Source organism: Pyrus communis, chromosome 14, assembly GCF_041283825.1.
Source record: "Pyrus communis isolate YQ-2024b chromosome 14, ASM4128382v1, whole genome shotgun sequence".
Classification (NCBI taxonomy): Eukaryota; Viridiplantae; Streptophyta; class Magnoliopsida; order Rosales; family Rosaceae; genus Pyrus; species Pyrus communis.
In genome coordinates this window covers 16087471-16105369 of record NC_142578.1, presented here as the reverse complement: position 1 = coordinate 16105369, position 17899 = coordinate 16087471, and the positions used below count along the sequence as shown (strand labels likewise).

General features: G+C 37.9%; 1 protein-coding gene and 1 pseudogene across 1 annotated transcript in view; both read right to left on the bottom strand.

The window, feature by feature from the left end:
• LOC148691293 (uncharacterized) overlaps nucleotides 1–17899 on the bottom strand; it is a 175108-nt gene that overhangs the window by 18501 nt on the left and 138708 nt on the right. The window lies entirely within an intron of this gene.
• Nucleotides 12158–12257, bottom strand: LOC148691294 (small nucleolar RNA R71; annotated as a pseudogene).

The following is a 17899-nucleotide window of genomic DNA, read 5'->3' as shown; positions in this document are numbered from 1 at the left end:
CATATGGTTGATCATATCCAAGTGAAACAAACTCAAGAAATTTGTAGATGAATGAGTATAAACCAACTTAACAAACATGGATTTAATTGAGCAATGGTGAAATCGAATCCCTAGTTTAATTTCCATTGATACTATCTCATTATATTGGTTGTTAATTCATTGATTTGTGTTTACTTCATTCTCTTATGCGTTCAAGTTAAAACAACAAATCTGCATAGTTTGATTAGTTTGATTCAAATCTGCCTATTTAGACTAGTTTGATTCATTTCTTAGATTTCTTGCAAACAAGTAGTTACATAGGTCCAATTAGTCCCTGTGGATTCGACACCCTTGCTTGTGCCAGTATACTAAATATATTCTAGCATTAGGAAGGAATTATACATCAACAAAAATGGCGCCGTTGCCGGGGACTGATTTCAGTCCCTTGTAATTGCTTGTTTGCTTGTTTGCTATTTTGATTAGTGTCAAGATTCATAACTTGTCGATTTGATAATTGGAAGTTGATTTAAGTTGCATACATTTCAGGTGTGGAAAAGAATCCCTTAGCCATTCCATTATCCATTGGTTTACATCAACTTGCTTTACAATCTGGTTTTGTTATAATCTGACCATTTAATTGCATTTCGTCCAAATACAATTTCCCCCATATTTTGTTAGGTTTTAGGCTTAGAATCTGTCTTATCTTGTGTTTTGAAGCATTTTGAGTCAAGCTCAAACCTAATTTTCGTCCAAAATTGAGTTTAGTGTCAAAACTGCCCAATTTGTGATTTTTAGGCAGTTTTGAGTGTTTTTAGCTTGTTTTGAGTCTTGTGAATCTGTTTTGAGTCCTTTGAGTCTTTGTTTTGTCCAAATTAGTTAGAAAGTGTTTTGATTTGTGTTTATAAGTGTTTTGATTCAAGTTTCCATCCATTTTCGTCCAAATTAGTGTAGGTGCTCAAAACTGCCCAGAAAGTGATTTTTAGGCAATTTTGAGTCTTCTAGTGGCTGTTTTGGGTTTTAGGATTGTTTAAGTGTCTAAGCGTTTAGTTCCACATCCCTTGAGTCTTTTCAAACGTTTTTTTTAAGTTTATTTTTGTTCTTTTCATTGTTTTTTGCTTCTTGATTTTCATTCACACTTGTGTTACTTTGTTTCAGGTAGTATATGTCAAATAAACTTGTTGAGTTAGGCCAAAGAATTGAAAGATTAAAGGGCCACACTTTGGACAACTTTGTGCCATTAAGTTCATCCTTTAACCGTGAGGAAGAGGAAGGGAATTCACCTAGTTCAACAAGTAAAGAATCTGAGCAATTTAATTGGGAAAGAGAAGAAGAGATGGCGGGCAACGAAGATGAACTTCGAGCTTTGGAGGACTTTGCTCAACCAATCATACCAAATTCACCTTCATGCATCTTGCTGCCCACAGAAGCTAGAAACTATGATCTCAAATCTTCACATTTCCATATGTTTCCTTCATTTTATGGCTTACCTAATGAAGACCCTTTAGCTCATATTAAAGAGTTTTACAATGTTGTGAGTGGTTTACCTTTGCAGGGAGTGAGTGAAGCGAATTTGAGGATGAGAGTGTTTCCTTACACCTTGAAAGATAAGGCCAAGAGTTGGTTGATGACTCTAACACCAGGTTCCCTCACTACATGGGATGCCGTGGCTAAGAAGTTCTTGGAGAAGTTCTTTTCCACTCAAAAGACAGCCACATTAAGGGGACTGATGCGTGATTTATACGCACACAAATTAAACCCTCTTTTCGTCAAATTGTAGTATAAGTATAAGTAGGGATCGTTCTGGACCGGGGATTAGGAGGGATTGCAAATCACTTGGATTCTGACTCAAAAACGTAAAATAAAGTTAAAAACGTTCACAAAGACTCAAAGGACTCAAAACAAGTTCAAAAGACTCAAAACTGCCTAAAAACACTAACTAGGCAGTTTTTGACCTTAAACCCAATGTTGGACGAATTTAAGATTATGGTTTGATTCAAACGTAAAAACACAATATAAAACACTATACTAGACTCAAAGAATGCAAAACTAAACTTTAAAACACTAAAACAAACCAAAAGACTCAAACATCACCCAAAACACTCAAAACAGCCTTAAAATCACTTTCTGGGCAGTTTTGAGCACTTTGGTGAATTTGGACGAATTTTGGGAAATAAATTGAATCAAAACACTTTAAAACATAAACTAAACAAAGTCTAAACACTAAAGAACAAGAAAGTAAAGGGGGGTTTTAAATTGACGAGAATTGAAATAACGAAAGAAGTTAATAAACTAGATAGAATGTAAAGATGAATTTGATTGAATTGAATGGATGGGAACCTAGCTAAGGGGTTCATCTCCATACATGTTATACTTGCATAATAAAATGATTTCCAATTGCATTTCAATAAACTATGATACTCAACACCCCAAGTTAACCGTGATGCACTAATTAACCTTCAAATCTTCCTAACGTTATTGAATTGGATGATGCATGCGACAATTCAAAACATTCCCCACAAGTCCTCAACATGAATGCATAGAAGAGGTACAAGCAAGAATCATTACGCTCTATGAAAATTATAAGTGTTGACGAGGCATTCGTTACTATGATTGCATGAAACTTATGCCAAGAATTTGTTTAACGCGATTGTTTATAAGTGATAGAAGCATATTTAGGCGACTTACTTAGCTTGTTTTCGTGCATTTATATTGTTAATTCATAGTTGTTTTAGTCGTTTAAGCCATTTTCGTGTGTTTTTAGGTTCATATGGCTAAGGAAGCAAAAAGATGCATTTTGGAGCATTTTGGAGCAAAATTGGACTTGGAATGGATAGCTTATGTTTGGAGCAAAAGGAATGGACGAAATTGAAGGATTCCTAATCCATTGCAGCCACATGCATCTCCCATCACCATATCAGATTTCCATCATATTCACATGCATTCCATCCTTTAAAACATTGCACATGCACTCCCTTTAATTAATTAAGCCACATGCACTCCCATCCATTTCATCATTGCAGCCAACACATGCTTTCACATGCATTTTCAGATTGTTCCCTTGCACATGCAGCCACATATTCATTGCACATGCAATCCAACCCACATGCATCCTTTAATCATTCAAACATGCAGCCACATTCCCTCCTAGCTGTCATGTTCCCCCCATTTCACCTATAAATAAGCATCCATTGCATACACATTTCATTCATACACTCTTCCATATTCCAGAAATTCGTCAAAACCTCTCCACACCCTCATTGCAGCCACCAAAACACTTTTCTCCTCCATTGCAGCCACTCCAACCACTCCCCAAACCATTCACACCATCAAACTATCCTTAGACCTTGTGCTACAACGAAGAGGAAGAGAAGAGTGCCTAAACGTTCATACAATTCAAGTTTGAGTTGTTGGAATGTTTAGGTGTTTCTTTGATTTCAATGTTTAATTTCAATACTCTTTGTTTTGTACGTATGAGGAATGGAAGAGAAGAGTGCCTAAACGTTCATACAATTCAAGTTTGAGTTGTTGGAATGTTTAGGTGTTTATTTGATTCCAATGTTTAAATTCAACTAAACCCCCCTTGGCTAGGGGGGAATTCGAAATATATGTTTATGCTTGCATTTTGATTTGATTACTTCTAATTGCGTTTCATAAGTTGTGGATTCAATTTGTTTAACCGTTTGATTGATAACTTATTTATGTATGTTTATTGAGAATGCGCGCTTAATTTTCATGCATGAATATGACGCTAGAATATAAGTGAGTTTCACCTAATAGTTACGAACTTATATTCACAAGTAGTGGAGGTTGCTTATAAACAATCGCGTTAAACAAATTCTTGGCATAAGTTTCATGCAATCATAGTAACGAATGCCTCGTCAACACTTATAATTTTCATAGAGCGTAATGATTCTTGCTTGTACCTCTTCTATGCATTCATGTTGAGGACTTGTGGGGAATGTTTTGAATTGTCGCATGCATCATCCAATTCAATAACGTTAGGAAGATTTGAAGGTTAATTAGTGCATCACGGTTAACTTGGGGTGTTGAGTATCATAGTTTATTGAAATGCAATTGGAAATCATTTTATTATGCAAGTGTAACATGTGTGGAGATGAACCCCTTAGCTATTCTATCATCCATTCATTCCATTTTATCATTTTCATATTTACATTCTGTTTTAATTAGAATTTGTTCATTTATTTTAATTTCATCCAAAACTCAATCCCCCTTTACTTTATTGTCCAATTTAGTTAGAAAGTATCTTAGTTTATGTTTCTAAGTGTTTTGATTCAATTTATTACACAAATTCGTCCAAATTCACCAAAGTGCTCAAAACTGCCCAGAAAGTGATTTTAAGGCAGTTTTGAGTGTTTTGGGTGATGTTTGAGTCTTTTGGTTTGTTTTAGTGTTTTAAAGTTTAGTTTTGCATTCTTTGAGTCTAGTATAGTGTTTTATATTGTTATTTTACGTTTGAATCAAGCCATAATCCTAAATTCGTCCAACATTGGGGTTAAGGTCAGAAACTGCCTAGTTAGTGTTTTTAGGCAGTTTTGAGTCTTTTGAACTTGTTTTGAGTCCTTTGAGTCTTTGTGAACGTTTTTAACTTTGTTTTTATGTTTTTGAGTCAAATCCAAGTGATTAACAATCCCTCCTAATCCCCGGTCCAGAACGATCCCTACTTATACTTATACTACAATTGACAAAAAGAGGGTTTAATTTGTGTGCGTATAATTCTCGCGTCAAATTTTGGCGCCGTTGCCGGGGATTAGAAAATTGCTAATCCCTTGGATTGTTTTATTTTCATTTGTTTTTATTTTATTCCAGATTCTTAATCTTGTTATTTTGTTTCTTGTTCTAGGTACCAGTTTATGACTCGGAGTTCTCATCCGATTCGTGAACATATCCTGGTGTGATTGGGTTCTTCGTCCGGCTGCAAGACGGAAAAGAAAGCGCTACTTGGGAGGCAACCCAATGAACTGAAAAAAAAAAAAAAAAAAAAAAAAATTTCATTTATTAAATAAAATACTAAACATGGAGAAAGGTGGTGCTTCACAAAGGTTGTTTACGTGAAGCCCCACTACGAGGCGTCGAAGCAGAAGGCTTTGAAGCAGAAGGCATTAGAGCGGAAGGCATCGGAGCAGAAGGCACTGGAGCGGAAGGCATCGGAGCGGGAGGCATCGGAGCTAGAGCATTCCAGGCCTCAATACTTGGCCAAACGCTGGATGATCCAGGAAAAAGGTGCCTCTGGAGGAAAGACGAAAACCTTTGACGGTTACTGTGAATCCGACCTTCAGACTTTTACAGCTCATCAAGCTTCCTCTTCATCCCCGACGAATAGTTATTTGCAAGCACATGCAAACTTCTATTCTCGTACTTAAGCTGCTGGATCTCTTGCTTAAGTCTTTCCACCTCTGCCATCAACGATTCCACTTGGCGGGACCGAGCAAGCAGGCGTAGGCCCATGTTGGACACAGAGCTCGCACACTGAACACTAAGTGCGAGGGACTCTTGAACGGCCAACTCATCGGACCGTCCTGACAGCAGCCTACTATCTTTTGGAGTGAGGAGGTTCCTAGCTACTATTGTAGCTGTTGTGGCGTCCTGCATCACAGAGTCTTCACCTGAAAGAGGACCGTTAGAAGATAAAAAAGAAGGGCGCCATACGTTACCTTGACGCGGCGCGCCCGTATCACTGCTAAGGCTCAATTCCAAGCTAAGGTTCGATGAGTTTGCCATTTTTTCAAAGGTGTTCAAAGATAGGGGTTGATGGAGTAAATTTTCAAAGGGTCAGAGTCGATTTTCAAGAATGGGAATTCTTCAGAGTGTGTTTGTTGTGGTGATCGATAGCTCTATAAGAAGCCAAGGCGACGCGTCCACCAATTCAAAAAGCCGGAATTTCCGGCGTAATTTAGGCGACGCGTTCTCGGCTTTTCAGAAGACGCGTTCAACTTTGTCAAAAGATTTCTGACAAAGCTGAAAACACGTGGAGGCCATCATCGCAACTACACATCTTTAGCCGACAAGCGCAAAGTTCGGCGACGCTTTCTCTGCTTTTCAGAAAACGCGTGCAGCTTTGTCAAAAGGAGCCGCATCTGCACTACCATGTGTCGTTCAGAAATCGAAGGGGCGCCTGCTCAGAAATCGAAGAGGCGTATTCAAAGATCGAAGAGGCGCCACTATTTCAAAAAGCCGGAATTGCGGGATCAAAACGTTTGTCGACAAGGGTAAAAAGTACCACCACTTGATATTATCTCTATATATGTCGACCTTCGTCTTTTATGGCAGGGCAACCTGAAGAAAATGCCCAACTCTCTCTCACCTCTGAGGGCGCACTCCCAGCAAAGCCTTTCGAAATACTCAATTCTTTCTTCTTCCCCAAAGATGATACCAGATGCCTGGAGTACAGATGACCCAGGAGGAAACGGCGGATTGAAGTATGCTGATTCATTCACCGCTTCTTCAAAAGCAAAGGTATCTCATATCATCAAGGTCAAAAGCAAAAGTATCTCATATCATGCTCTTTCCCTGTCTTTTTCTTTGTCCTTGTTCTTACTCGCATGGCAAAGTAAAAGAAGCAATCAGCCGGCACTTGGAGTCAGTCTTCCGATCTGGAGTCAACTGCCTGGAATCTATTCCTGATTGCTTACCTAGCGTTGCTCTCGAGTAGTCATCTTCAACGGTTGATACACTTCCGAAGAAGGGACCACTTCTGCAAAGGGGAGCGAGTAAGGCAAGTAAAAATGATACATTGAAGCATGTGGAGACAAACATAGGCTGAGTTATCCTCCAACCCTTTTCAATACGAATTGGAAAGATTGAACAAAGAAACAAACCAAAGGAGTAAGCTCAGACCTTCGGGGAAGACCAAAAGAACCATCATGCTGCCCAGTTCAAGAGTAGCACAAAGGAAAATCAATGATGGGCGGAAACCAGTTCAAGAGTAAGCCTGTGGAGTCACTATGATCAAAGCCTCAATGCAATTACCAAGGAGAAGAAGGAATTTACACTCCATAACCAGATTTGCGTCCCTAAACTCTTCTCTTTGTTAATTACATTCTGCCATGTTTAGTATGTTTAAATTGCTTTTTGTGTGTTTACTTGTGTTTTGTGTGAACCATATGCTTAAAACATTGAGGACAATGTTTGATTTAAGTGTGGGGGGGTAACTAAGTATTTTTGATGCAAATTCGTGGGATTTTATCACCCATTACTTAAAATGTTGTTCCTTGCTGTTTTAAGGTGTTTTTAAGTTGTTTTAGAGTGTTTTAATATGTTTTGTTTTTATAACTCCGAAAATCAAATAAAAAATTTGAAAAAACATGTTTTAAAAAGCCTAAAAAGAGTGTTTTGAGTCGTTTTTGTGTGTTTGTGTCTTAGGGTACCTTCCAACACAATGATAAGGATTTGGTTTGTAATTGCATGACTGTTAAAAAGAGTTATGAACATAGAGAAAAGTTTGATTTACTCTTGGTATATGCTTGGTTATGGTTATAATGTATGACTTCACATGCAATCATAAAAGAAAAATTCGTTTTTGTAACATGCTTGAAGGAAGGAACTCAAACAAACGCTACATCCCTGTGAGACTCGAGCCATTACTTTCTTTGGAGAGTTATTTTCTGTGATTCTTTGTTTTCTAAAGTTGTTGCATGATCTCATTATTCCTTGCTTGGTTGCTACTTAGAATGCAATTGTATCATGATAGAACTAAATGCTAGAACTTATATCCGTTTCATTCAAAGCATGATATTGAATTGCATAACATATATCAAGATGAAGTTGTGTAGTTGCCACCATAGCCAAATAGCCTTACTTCCCATATTTCGTATATGTTGTAAGTTTTAACCCCGTTGAGCCTTGTTTAGCCAATGTTCTTTGTTAACCCATATCATCCTCACCTAGCCTAGATTAGGACCATCCGTACCCTTGTTCTTGAAGCATAGTAAGCATGACGGATAATGAATTCCTTTTGATTAATATGTTGCAGAAAATAAGTGTGGGGGAAGGGATTTTTGTGTGTATGTATGTGCCTAAGTCTTAAAGGAGGCACGGGAAAAAGAAAAAAAAAATGTGAGAAAAAGAAGAAGAAAAGAAAGAAAAAGAGTGAAAATTAGTGAGAATGGACTCACAAGTGTGATTGTTGAAGAAGGGGCCCAAAAAGTTGAATATGGCCCTAAGTTTTGTGACTTCCCCTTGGGTGTTCAAAGTTGACTTCTGCGTTCTAAAGGGAATTCTAAGTACCTAATTCAATACTTTGCTCACTATTGCTTTAAGAATGTTTGCTTATCCTTCACCTTTCATTGTTAGCCAATAGCCTAGCCTCGTTACAACCCTTTGACTTCTATCTTGATTGTTATGTGTTTCAATTTGTGGAGTTTGAACTTGGTATAAGCTTATGGTGTCACTGGTTCTCGCTTCTAAGTAGTAGCATTCCATTCATGAGATCATACCTAAACATGCTTATTAACTCCAGAAATTGCTCTCTTTATGATACATATATGTGAGTGTTCGTTTTCATGTTTACATCAATCTTCTCACATATAACTAGTGTAGGGTGTGAAGTTAGAAAATCTGTGTGAAAAACGAGAGTACATCTAGTAAGGAATTGAGGGAATTCTCTAAGGCATGTTACTACATTCAAAACATGGTTTTAAATGCTTAATTGTGAACTAGTATGTGGTGACTATGATTAAAAATGTACTTAAGTGTAAAGATGGCTAAAATCTGTGGGAATAATGATTTTTAACTTGTCATGTGCATTGGAAATCCCTGAGACGATTGTTGGAAGGTATAGGTTGTGTTTTGTTCGTTTTGTTTTGTTTTTGGTTTCTTTTGTTTTGTTTTGCTCGAGGACTAGCAAAAGATAAGTGTGGGGGAATTTGATAGAAGCATATTTAGGCGACTTACTTAGCTTGTTTTCGTGCATTTATATTGTTAATTCATAGTTGTTTTAGTCGTTTAAGCCATTTTCGTGTGTTTTTAGGTTCATATGGCTAAGGAAGCAAAAAGATGCATTTTGGAGCATTTTGGAGCAAAATTGGACTTGGAATGGATAGCTTATGTTTGGAGCAAAAGGAATGGACGAAATTGAAGGATTCCTAATCCATTGCAGCCACATGCATTCACATGCATAAATCAGCCACATGCATCTCCCATCACCATATCAGATTTCCATCATATTCACATGCATTCCATCCTTTAAAACATTGCACATGCACTCCCTTTAATTAATTAAGCCACATGCACTCCCATCCATTTCATCATTGCAGCCAACACATGCTTTCACATGCATTTTCAGATTGTTCCCTTGCACATGCAGCCACATATTCATTGCACATGCAATCCAACCCACATGCATCCTTTAATCATTCAAACATGCAGCCACATTCCCTCCTAGCTGTCATGTTCCCCCCATTTCACCTATAAATAAGCATCCATTGCATACACATTTCATTCATACACTCTTCCATATTCCAGAAATTCGTCAAAACCTCTCCACACCCTCATTGCAGCCACCAAAACACTTTTCTCCTCCATTGCAGCCACTCCAACCACTCCCCAAACCATTCACACCATCAAACTATCCTTAGACCTTGTGCTACAACGAAGAGGAAGAGAAGAGTGCCTAAACGTTCATACAATTCAAGTTTGAGTTGTTGGAATGTTTAGGTGTTTCTTTGATTTCAATGTTTAATTTCAATACTCTTTGTTTTGTACGTATGAGGAATGGAAGAGAAGAGTGCCTAAACGTTCATACAATTCAAGTTTGAGTTGTTGGAATGTTTAGGTGTTTATTTGATTCCAATGTTTAAATTCAACTAAACCCCCCTTGGCTAGGGGGGAATTCGAAATATATGTTTATGCTTGCATTTTGATTTGATTACTTCTAATTGCGTTTCATAAGTTGTGGATTCAATTTGTTTAACCGTTTGATTGATAACTTATTTATGTATGTTTATTGAGAATGCGCGCTTAATTTTCATGCATGAATATGACGCTAGAATATAAGTGAGTTTCACCTAATAGTTACGAACTTATATTCACAAGTAGTGGAGGTTGCTTATAAACAATCGCGTTAAACAAATTCTTGGCATAAGTTTCATGCAATCATAGTAACGAATGCCTCGTCAACACTTATAATTTTCATAGAGCGTAATGATTCTTGCTTGTACCTCTTCTATGCATTCATGTTGAGGACTTGTGGGGAATGTTTTGAATTGTCGCATGCATCATCCAATTCAATAACGTTAGGAAGATTTGAAGGTTAATTAGTGCATCACGGTTAACTTGGGGTGTTGAGTATCATAGTTTATTGAAATGCAATTGGAAATCATTTTATTATGCAAGTGTAACATGTGTGGAGATGAACCCCTTAGCTATTCTATCATCCATTCATTCCATTTTATCATTTTCATATTTACATTCTGTTTTAATTAGAATTTGTTCATTTATTTTAATTTCATCCAAAACTCAATCCCCCTTTACTTTATTGTCCAATTTAGTTAGAAAGTATCTTAGTTTATGTTTCTAAGTGTTTTGATTCAATTTATTACACAAATTCGTCCAAATTCACCAAAGTGCTCAAAACTGCCCAGAAAGTGATTTTAAGGCAGTTTTGAGTGTTTTGGGTGATGTTTGAGTCTTTTGGTTTGTTTTAGTGTTTTAAAGTTTAGTTTTGCATTCTTTGAGTCTAGTATAGTGTTTTATATTGTTATTTTACGTTTGAATCAAGCCATAATCCTAAATTCGTCCAACATTGGGGTTAAGGTCAGAAACTGCCTAGTTAGTGTTTTTAGGCAGTTTTGAGTCTTTTGAACTTGTTTTGAGTCCTTTGAGTCTTTGTGAACGTTTTTAACTTTGTTTTTATGTTTTTGAGTCAAATCCAAGTGATTAACAATCCCTCCTAATCCCCGGTCCAGAACGATCCCTACTTATACTTATACTACAATTGACAAAAAGAGGGTTTAATTTGTGTGCGTATAAATCACGCATCAATAAGCAACCTCCACTACTTGCGAATATAAGTTCGTAACTATTAGGTGAAACTCACTTATATTCTAGCGTCATATTCATGCATGAAAATTAAGCGCGCATTCTCAATAGACATACATAAATAAGTTATCAATCAAACGGTTAAACAAATTGAATCCACAACTTATGAAACGCAATTAGAAGTAATCAAATCAAAATGCAAGCATAAACATATATTTCGAATCCCCCCCCTAGCCAAGGGGGGTTTAGTTGAATTTAAACATTGGAATCAAAGAAACACCTAAACATTCCAACAACTCAAACTTGAATTGTATGAATGTTTAGGCCCTCTTCTCTTCCATTCCTCATTCGTACAAAACAAAGAGTATTGAAATTAAACATTGAAATCAAAGAAACACCTAAACATTCCAACAACTCAAACTTGAATTGTATGAACGTTTAGGCCCTCTTATCTTCCTCTTCGTTGTAGCACAAGGTCTAAGGATAGTTTGATGATGTGAATGGTTTGGGGAGTGGTTGGAGTGGCTGCAATGGAGGAGAAAAGTGTTTTGGTGGCTGCTGCAAGGGTGTGGAGAGGTTTTGACGAATTTCTGGAATATGGAAGAGTGAATGAGAATGAATGAGAATGAATGCTTATTTATAGGTGAAATGGGGGGAACATGACAGCTAGGAGGGAATGTGGCTGCATGTTTGAATGATTAAAGGATGCATGTGGGTTGAAATTGCATGTGCAATGAATATGTGGCTGCATGTGCAAGGGGACAATCTGAAAATGCATGTGAAAGCATGTGTTGGCTGCAATGATGAAATGGATGGGAGTGCATGTGGCTTAATTAATTAAAGGGAGTGCATGTGCAATGTTTTAAAGGATGGAATGCATGTGAATATGATGGAAATCTGATATGGTGATGGGAGATGCATGTGGCTGATTTATGCATGTGAATGCATGTGGCTGCAATGGATTAGGAATTCTTCAATTTCGTCCATTCCTTTTGCTCCAAACATAAGCTATCCATTCCAAGTCCAATTTTGCTCCAAAATGCTCCAAAATGCATCTTTTTGCTTCCTTAGCCATATGAACCTAAAAACACACGAAAATGGCTTAAACGACTAAAACAACTATGAATTAACAATATAAATGCACGAAAACAAGCTAAGTAAGTCGCCTAAATATGCTTCTATTAGGGACAAATCTTCAACTTCAAACAAGATGATGGTGAACCTTTCAATGAGTGTTGGGAGCGTTTTAAAGGCCTCTTGATACAATGTCCACACCATGGGTTACCTTTTCATTTACAAATGCAAATTTTCTATGATGGACTAACTCAAAATTGTCAATCAACTGTGGATAATGCAGCAGGTGGAGCATTGAAGAAAAAGAATGCTCAAGAATCATATAACATTTATGAGATGTTGGGGACTAATGCTCAACACAAAGATTTAAGGGGTAAGAAAGTTGGAGTTTACGAAACAAGTTCTAACCATGAGCTTTTGTTGCAGGTAGCTAACCTAGAAAGGAAGCTTGAATCCGTGCTCAACATGGTGCCAAAAGCTAATGAAGTATGTGCCATTTGCAACATACCAAGCCATCCTACTCACCAATGTCCATCTAGGGAAGCTTACCCCGAGTATGTTCAAGAACAAGTGAACCTCATGAATTCTTACAACCAAAGGCCAAGGAATGATATGTATTCCAATACATATAACCCGAGTTGGAGAGATCATCCCAACTTTTCATGGAAGAACAACAATCCAATCCAAAATTTCCAACCAAAACCTGCCACTACCCTTGAGGACACGGTTAAATTGTTAGCCCAAAACACCTTGCAATTCCAACATTCCACCAATAGCGCACTCCAACAACATTCAGCCGCCCTAACCAAAATGGAGACACAATTGGGGCAGATTGCTGATGCCTTGAACCAAAGAGAGGTTGGGAAGTTTCCAAGCCAACCCGTGATACTCCAAAGGAACCAAGAGCAAGCCAAAGCAATCACTACACTTAGAAGTGGTAAGGTTATTGATAATAGAGTTGGCAATGAAGTTACTAATGAATATGATCATGAGAATGCAGGTGTCACTCAAGGAGACAATGAGAAATCAATTGAGGAACCAAGCCATGCCACTTCCTCACTAGAAGCACCAAATCTTCACAAGGCCGAGAAACCATACACTCCACCAATACCATTCCCTGGAAGACTTGCCAAGAACAAGCAGGATAAGTCATTCAAAGAAATTTTTGATATACTAAGCAAAGTGAATGTTAACTTACCTTTGCTTGATGTCATTAGGAACATGCCGGCATATGGGAAGTTCTTCAAGGAGTTAAACAGCTACAAAAGGAAGTATGGACCACATGAGAAGGTAGTGGTGTCTGAGAATGTGAGTGCAGTTTTGCAAAGAAAACTTCCACCAAAGCTCAAGGACCCAGGAAGTTTCTCTATCAACATCACCATAGGGGACAAGAAAGTAGAGAAGGCAATGCTTGATTTGGGTGCTAGCATCAACTTAATGCCTTATTCAGTGTACCTTCAACTAGGTTTGGGAGATTTGAAAGCCACCACCATTTCATTACAACTTGCAGACAGATCCGTGAAATATCCAAGAGGTATAGTAGAAGATATTCTAGTTCAAGTTGATAAACTAATCTTGCCTGCAGATTTTGTAGTGTTGGACATGGAAGAAGCTCCTATACATGATCGTGAGTTACCAATATTGCTTGGGAGACCTTTCATGGCCACGGCCAAGACCATCATTGATGTGCAAAATGGACTCCTCACTATGACAGTGTTAGGAGAGACAATTCAATTCAAAGTGTTTGAATCTCTTTCTCATCCTTCGTCATCTCTTGCTTGTTATGCCATTGATGTGCTTGATTCACTTGTATTCTCTAAGTTCTTGCAGGCACAATCGAATGAACCATTGCAAATTGTTTTGAGTCAATCTCAAGATGAGTTTGATGAGGAAGATGCACTCATGGAAGAAGTAGCGGCTTTGGAAGCATTAGCATTGTATCCTTTCAATGTTTCACCTCGTTTTGAGCCTTTAGAATCATCAATGTCACATCTAACTCCTTCCACTGTTAAGGCACCAAAACTTGAACTTAAACCACTTCCACCACATCTAAAATATGCATATCTAGCTGATTTTGAAACTCTTCCAGTAATCATAGCTTCTGACCTCACCCCAATTGAAGAAGATAAACTAATTAGGGTGTTAAAAGAGTTTAAATCAGCTTTTGGTTGGTCTATTGCAGATATCAAGGGAATAAGCCCTACCATGTGCATGCATAGGATCCTTTTGGAGGAAGGAGCAAAAACAAGCCGTGAGCCACAAAGAAGGCTCAATCCACACATGAAGGAAGTTGTTAGGAATGAGGTGTTGAAATTGTTAGATGTGGGGATCATATATCCCATTTCTGATAGTAAATGGGTGAGTGCTATTCAGGTGGTGCCTAAGAAGGTGGGAATCACTGTGATGAGGAATGAAAACAATGAGCTTGTGCCAACAAAGCCCACGACCAGTTGGCGTGTTTGCACCGATTACAGGAAGTTGAATTCTAGCACTAGAAAATATTACTTTCCTATGCCTTTCATAGATCAAATGCTTGAGAGATTGGCAGGTTACTCACATTATTGTTTTCTGGATGGATACTCAGGTTACAATCAAATTGCAATCGCTCCGGAGGATCAAGAGAAAACAACCTTTACTTGCCCCTTTGGCACATTTGCATACCGTAGAATGCCTTTTGGACTTTGCAATGCTCCAGCAACATTCCAAAGATGTATGTTGGCCATCTTTTCTGACATGGTAGAAAGGTTCATTGAGGTATTTATGGATGACTTCTCAGTGTTTGGTTCCTCTTTTGATGAATGTCTTAACCATCTCTCTTTAGTACTTCAAAGATGTCAGGACACAAATTTGGTTCTCAATTGGGAAAAGTGCCAATTCATGGTGAAACAAGGAATTGTGTTGGGGCATGTAATCTCTAGCAAAGGAATGGAGGTGGACAAAGCCAAAATTGACGTCATCACCAATATGGTAGCCCCCACCACTGTGAAGGGAGTAAGAAGTTTTTTGGGCCATGCGGGTTTTTATCGTCGTTTCATTAAGAACTTTTCAATGATCACTCGTCCATTATGCAATCTGCTAGCTAAAGATGTTGTATTTCATTTTGATAAGGCTTGTATGGATGCATTCAATACTTTGAAAAATGAACTAACCTCGGCCCCTATTATTATGGCACCTGATTGGTCATTACCTTTTGAATTAATGTGTGATGCCTCTGACTATGCTATTGGTGCAGTTTTAGGGCAAAGGGTGAACAAGCTTCCACATGTGATCTACTATGCAAGCCGGACTCTGCATGATGCTCAACTTAACTATTCCACAACTGAAAAGGAGTTGCTTGCTGTTGTTTTTGCCTTAGAAAAGTTTAGGTCATATCTTGTGGGATCTAAAGTTATTGTGTTTTCTGATCATGCAGCCATTAGGTATTTGATGACAAAGAAAGATGCTAAACCACGATTGATTAGATGGATACTCTTACTACAAGAGTTTGACTTGGAAATTCGAGATAAGAAGGGCAGTGATAATGTTGTGGCTGACCATTTGTCCAGGATTAATGAAAACCATGGAGTGGGACAACTCTTGCCCCTAAATGAATCATTTCCAGATGAACAACTCTTTGTTGTTCAAGAAAAAGAACCATGGTATGCGGACTTTGTGAATTATCTTGCCTGTGGTATAATGAGAAATGACCTTTCTTTTCAGGAAAGAAAGAAGTTCCTTGCCATGGTGAAGCACTACGTTTGGGACGAACCATATTTGTTTAAATACTGCCCTAATCAAATCATTAGGAGATGTGTTCCAGAGAGTGAGCAACAAAGCATCCTAACATTTAGCCACACATTGGCATGTGGAGGCCATTTTGGTGCCAAAAGGACATCGCTAAAGGTTTTACAATCTGGTTTCTTTTGGCCTACTTTATTCAAAGATGCTTTTGATTTTTGTTCTAAGTGTGATAGGTGCCAGAAAATGGGGAACATTAGCCGAAGAAATGAGATGCCATTGAACAACATTTTGGTGGTGGAGCTCTTTGATGTTTGGGGAATTGACTTCATGGGACCATTCCCATCCTCCTTTGGCTACTTATACATATTAGTGGCAGTGGATTACGTATCCAAATGGGTTGAAGCCATTGCTACAAGAAGTAATGATCATAAGGTTGTGTTGAGTTTTATTAAAGATGTGATTTTTTGTAGGTTTGGAACCCCAAGAGCTATTATTAGTGATGGTGGCAGCCATTTCTGCAACAAACCCTTTGAATCCTTGATGAAGAAGTACAATATCAACCACAAAGTGGCAACCCCGTACCATCCTCAGACCTCAGGACAAGTGGAGATTAGCAATAGGGAGATCAAGAACATTTTGATGAAGACTGTGAGCCCTACAAGGAAGGATTGGTCATTGAGGTTAAATGATGCACTATGGGCATATAGAACAGCATACAAGACCCCCATTGGCATGAGTCCTTATCGCCTTGTGTTTGGGAAAGCTTGTCATTTGCCAATGGAGCTTGAACACCGTGCATATTGGGCCATCAAGAAGTTCAACTTTGATTACAAGGATGCTGGAGTAGCAAGGAAGCTCCAACTTAATGAGTTGGAAGAACTCAGAAATGAGGTATATGAGAATGCCAAAATCTACAAGGAACGGACTAAGCTCTATCATGACAAGGCCATCCTAAGGAAGGAGTTTCACCAAGGTATGAAAGTACTTTTGTTTGACTCACGTTTGAGACTTTTTCCAGGAAAATTGAAGTCTAGGTGGGTGGGACCATTCAAAGTCTTGCAAACATTTCCCCATGGAGCTGTGGAGATAGAGAACATGAAGAATGGCACCTCTTTTAAAGTCAACGGGCAGCGATTGAAACCATATTTGGATAAAGTGGATGAAGAGCAAGTGTATCAAGTCGTAGATGTTCTTGAATTTTCAACTCCATGAACAAGCTACCATGTCTTGCCTAGACATTAAATAAAGCACTTGCTAGGAGGCAACCTAGTGTGGTTTGTGTTCTTTCTTTATGTTGTGTTTATTTTGTTACCATTCCATTTTCTTTGCCTACTTACATTGCATATGATATGAAAATTAACTTGACACACAAATTAAACCCTATGAATGACAATTGTAGTATCTGAGCAAATAGGGATCGTTCTAGACCGGGGATTAACTAGGGATGCTAACCAATGTGAAATTGACTCAAAAACGTAAAAACAATATTTAGAACACTAAACTAGACTTAATGAATGCAAACCTAAAATTTAAAATCCTCAAACAAACTAAAAGACTCAAACATCACCCCAAAACACTCAAAACTGCCTTAAAAACACTTTCTGGGCAGTTTTGAACACTTTGGTGAATTTGGACGAATTTGTGTAACAAATTGAATCAAAACACTTATAAACACAAACTAAGACACTTTCTAACTAAGTTGGACACTAAAGTAAAGGGGGATTAAGGTTTTGACGAAATTAAATTAAATGCACAGATTCTAATTAAGGGCAGATTGTAAAAACGAAATTGATGAAATAGAATGATGAGAAACTAGTTAGAGGGTTCCTTATCCACACATGAACATATGCATATAATTTGATTCCCAGTTATGACTTCAACAAACGATGAATGACAATGCTCCAAGTTAATTAGGTCCGCTTAAATTAACTTTCAGATTTCCCTAGATTCATTGGATTGAATGGAATACGCATTACAACCAAATTATTCCTAATCAAAGTCCCTAACTATGGAATACGCATGATAGAGACATTCAACAAGGATCATTAAGTTCAACGGAAATCATAAACATCGACTAGGCATTCATAACTATGGAATACGCATGTTAATCCAGCCTAGGGTTACTAAACAC